The 4,798-nt window shown below is 40.8% G+C and overlaps 1 protein-coding gene across 4 annotated transcripts in view; it reads right to left on the reverse strand.

Moving 5' to 3' along the window:
• The window catches only part of PHF21A (PHD finger protein 21A), a 139,967-nt gene extending 135,329 nt beyond the window's left edge, over positions 1 to 4,638 (reverse strand). For 2 of the 4 annotated variants that reach the window (XM_026849193.1, XM_026849194.1), the window contains exon 1: positions 4,339 to 4,637. The gene's annotated coding sequence lies outside the window, so the exon portion shown is untranslated. Of the gene's footprint in view, positions 1 to 4,338 lie in introns of all 4 variants that reach the window. The other 2 variants (XM_026849191.1, XM_026849195.1) reach the window with 2 other exon arrangements.
• Between the last annotated feature and the right edge of the window lie 160 nt (positions 4,639 to 4,798).

Here is a 4,798-nt window from a genome sequence, read left to right on the forward strand (position 1 = left end):
GGGGGGGGGGGGATGTTTTTTGCTGTAGGTTTTATAAAGGATGCTTTGAACATACAAATCTCTAACCAAAGAGTGAGCATTTGCAATGACAGTAAACAAGAAATCTCAGGTAAAAGGGAATAAATAATAGGTCAAATAATTTATTTAGGCAAACAGCTTTTAAGGCACAAGGTACTTGATAATTCCAACAGGAGATAATAAAATTACATTAACAGTGCAACAGAAAATAAATGCTGCAGAAAAGCCTGTGTCAATAGTGCATTCTCTCCTCAAAAGCCTGGGATGATCAAAGTATTAAAACAAGATTCTGTGGTAAAGTTGGGGCTTTGTTAGGGCAGTAGGTATGGCAATCCTCTCGGACTGAAGGAAGGGACCTTTCGGAACTTTCTACATCATTAAAAATTATTTTAAGGACAGGTTATTCTAATTGTAAAGTCTAATTTTCATGCAAGTGCATCATTCCTCAGTATTAAGTACATTTTTAAGAACTCTCGTGATTTTTGTACATTTTATAGCCATTCAGTATCTACACTTGCCACTTTGCTTCTGTGAGGTTTTGACATAACAAAGAGAGTCAAACAAACTTAAAATCATACTTTACCGATTTTAATCCAGTGAGGAACTTGGTAAGGTGCAGGAGTCATCAATTATTTAAAAAAAAACACAGGGGCTTTTAAAAAAAAAAACAACAACAAAACAAAACAAAAAAAACCCAACACAAAACCAGACTGTATTTGCAATAAGAAAAAAAGAAAATACAAAGTTCCCCCTGCCAAATGTAAATAAACTTCTTTTTTGCCTGCATAATGCATATCCCTACCACCAGCACAAGCCAGACACTGGCTTTGTGCTATACTGAACATGAAATATTAATGTAAGATACCTATAAAAACTATCCTTCAGTTCACCCTCTATTTACAGGGTACAGAAGTAAATATCTTGCCCCTTGAATTCTCAGACACCTCAAAACCCCTCTGCACACTGCCCCACCTTTCCAGTATATGGTTTGTTCCTAAATAACCTTTGTGCAGTTAAAATACATCAGAAACAGGATGTGAGCTGCTTTCTGGCACAGAGTAATTGAACAAGGGCAATTCACAAATGTACAGGAGCCAGGCCTTTTGTGGAGTCTTACACTTCTAGTACACAGCTACACATGTGACCGCACAGTTGTGAGCATAAAGGGTGAAGGGGACGGTGAAGAAATACTATTAGAAGCATAATAATAGGTTTTTAGCGCTGCCCCTTCTACACAAGGAGCCTCTCCTGAAGGCTGGTCTGCTTTACAGTTCGTATCACTCTGTGATGGCCCTCCGAAAAGCAAAGCCCTCTCACAGTAGTAAGTTCTTTCTGGAAGATTTTAAACAAGCAAAACCAACAAACAACAAAACCCGAAACAATAGTAAAAAGGTTAAGTCACCAACATGTGTTTCTCACATGATGTTCATCTTGTTTCTGGTACCCGCGCAACATGCCCATAACATTGGAAATAAGATAGCCCATCGAGGCTCCTACAAACTGGTGTTGAAATGAAAGAGAAATCTCCATTGTAAATGAATTCCAATGGTATCAATTCATTTGACGGAATGAAGTTCTTCATGGCTCCGAGAATAAGTAGAAAGGAACGAAACAGCTACGATGCATTCATATGCAATTATGACCATTATAAACAAACTGCATGAGCCACCCAAGTGATAGCTGGGCTCACTATTAAAGCTTTCCAACTGCACACAGAATTTCACAACTTTCTAAGGAGCCATTAGAATACATTTTGTTTGCCTAAAAAAACCAAACACGCATGCAAATTGTCTCCTTTTTACAGAATCTAGTCCAATGATTTTTTAATTTTTTTAAATTAGAATTTTTCTCCCGTGAAGTTTAACAGACACACACAAAACCTGATCTCTAAAAAAGAGAAGTAGTATTGAAATAAGAGCTATTTAGGCCCAATACCTGAAACACAGCTGAAGCTGAATGGCCTAGAGTGAAGAGAAATCTTTACAAAACCTAAACTGAAAGCAGTGATCTTACTGTTGAGGCTAGAAAACACAACAGCATTCTTCTCTGAGCAGCATAAGTTTCAGTTTCCTACTTTTGCTTTATTTAAGTTCTTTGAAGGAAAGTTTTACATTTTCACCCCCTAAAGGAAGAAAACCACTTTCAAATGCCTTCTTCTGCCTCACAACAAATCCAGTTCAGGATGCACATAGAGAAGAGCAAAGACTACAAACTTTCAGGTAGAAATCTTACGATGACTAATGGTAAAATAATTATTAACAACAAAATATTGCTTAACGCGGCGTTCTGAATTACACACCACGTTAGCTTTACCAGTTAACTGAAAAATCACTGAAACCCATAATGGGATCCACTCCAAGTTCCTTGTCACTCAGGTCAGTATGGCTAAAAACTGGGAGTAATGACATAGTTGACCTCCAGCTGGTGGTAAGTACTCGGTGAGCAAGCACCTACCTTCTGCTGGACAACGGGTCTCTTAAGACCTTGAAGTGAGACTCTATACATGCTACTACACAACACGAAATCAAGGGATAAAAAGGTCGCATCATACTCCCTCTTTGTCAGCTCAAACTTCTAGCTGATGTAACTATCATAAAATAATCTAATTTCTCTACCACAGTAAGGTTGAAAGGTTTAAAAATATGAGAAGCACTTTTTTTTTTTTTAGTACAGAGTTTCATTTACTCAGCTACAGAATTCCTTTCTAGAAAATAATAATAAAAACTGCCCCCAAAGAAACAGCACGCAGGTATAAATAATATACCCAAAGCTTGTGATCTTTCTGCTAAAGTGTGGTAATTAACTTCTCCAACTAACATGGGTAGTTATGCACAATTTTTGTTTCTTTCTTTCAAGAACCTGTTCTTACTAGTAATTTAATGTCACTATTTAAATATAAAGTTTTATTATACACAATCACTAACAAGCTTAAAATATAAAAGTTTTAGCATGACACGTTAACCAGGTAGAAGTCACAAATTTTAGATTTTTAGGGTTGGATGGGGTTTTTTTTCCCCCAAGGCTTTGAAGAAGCATGTTATTTTCTTCATGAATTAAGCCTGAAAATAAGTCTCTTTTCATAAAAGTTAAACATTCCCCCTCTCTGTAGCACATCCAGCCTCACCAGATAGCTCCGGGAAAGCACAGGAAAGCCAGAGGAAGCTGACTTACAAAACTGAAACTAAGCAGGTGCCTGCATTGTTGGAAGTGAGCACAATGGGAAGGAAAAAAAAAAAAAAAAAAAAAGGTAAACAGACAGCCAAAATCCGTTTTATTTCCGATACCTAAAAATCTACAGCTAAGCCAAAAAGATGCAACTATCTATCTCTCTATACGGCTGTACAGGAGTATCTGTCCTTTCACCGGTAACAAGCAACAGCATACCTAGTTAAGAAAACTTCAGTGGCCCAGAGGAGCCTACCCACCCCTTACTAGAGCCCTGCCATCGCTGAGCGCATGTCCCCACCTGATTTTTCCACGCTCAGACCCAACCGTACATCACAGCACACAACTTTCTCGTGACACGCAAGTTATTACCCCCAGTGGGACCTTTTAACATGCAGTCTCTACAGTGAACAAAAGTTCATTGTCAAGCTCAGCGCTTGGGCCCAAACAAACATCCAGGGGGTAGGAGGGGGAGAAAGAGGGGAAGTGCTCCTATCCACAATTAAAAGATTTGCAGACAATCACCGTTACTTACAATTAAAAAGTGGGAACAGGTGTAGCAGATATCATACTTTGATAGCTGAACAAAGAATATTACAGCACGTGACTGAAATGTGATGACATTTGTTCACCAATCGAAAACAAAAGCCACTCTCCAATGGCACTCTTTCCTCCACCCTCAAGAATTAGGAACTTGGAAATCTCTCCATATTGAAACACATCTGTTCATAGCCTTATTTTTTGACACTTGAGGAGAAGTTGAATGAAGAGCTCCATGCATTAATCCAATACGAATCCACCTAAAAACCTCGGCGTAAAATCCTGCCAGCACCCACCAAACTGCAGAGGTAGCTGGGGGAAAAGCTCTACCAACAACGAAGGTCGGAATAATAAAGAAAAGAAAAAACCAAACACACACCACCAAAAAAAAAGGAAAAAAGAAAAAAAAATCCCACAGGAAGGCAAGTGAAGAAAGGAACATGCACAACAGGACTAGACCAAATGGCAGAGTCCCACATAGAGCCCCACTCCACCTACACAGGCGCAGGCGGGAGGGAAAAAACAAAAATAAAGAAGTAGCCGTCCCCAATGCCGGCAGCCGTGCCGGAGCAGGAGTGGGGAACCCCGGCGGCGCCCCGGCCGCGAGCTCCGTACCTGTGCGGGAAGGGCAGCCCCAGGGCGAGGGGGGCAGGCCTGGCTCCAGAATAACAAGTTGCAGAAGAAACGGAATTTTCCCGGCGCTGCTCGGGCCACAAAGACGAATGAAAGGAAGGAGGGAAGGGAGAAAAAAAAAAACCACACACACACAAAAAAAAAAACCGCAGCAGCGGCTTTACTACGAATTATCCATCACCGAAAGCAGCATCATTTCCCAGATAATAATAAAACTTCCCCGACAGCATCGCGGCGAAGGACCCGACAGAGAGAAAAGGGCCTGGAAATAATCATCCTGAAGGAAACCGGAGGGGAGGGGATAAACCTCCCTCCCCCACCCCATCCCCAGTGCAATGTGTCATCTCCTTCCCCTGCTCCTCCCCCCAACCCCAATGTGTCACCTCCTCCTTTTACCCCAAGTGTCACCCTCCTCCACCTCTCCCGCTCCCGCTCGCAAACT

This window comes from Athene cunicularia (assembly GCF_003259725.1).
Source record: "Athene cunicularia isolate RWA chromosome 5 unlocalized genomic scaffold, athCun1 chr5_part1, whole genome shotgun sequence".
NCBI classification, from domain to species: Eukaryota; Metazoa; Chordata; class Aves; order Strigiformes; family Strigidae; genus Athene; species Athene cunicularia.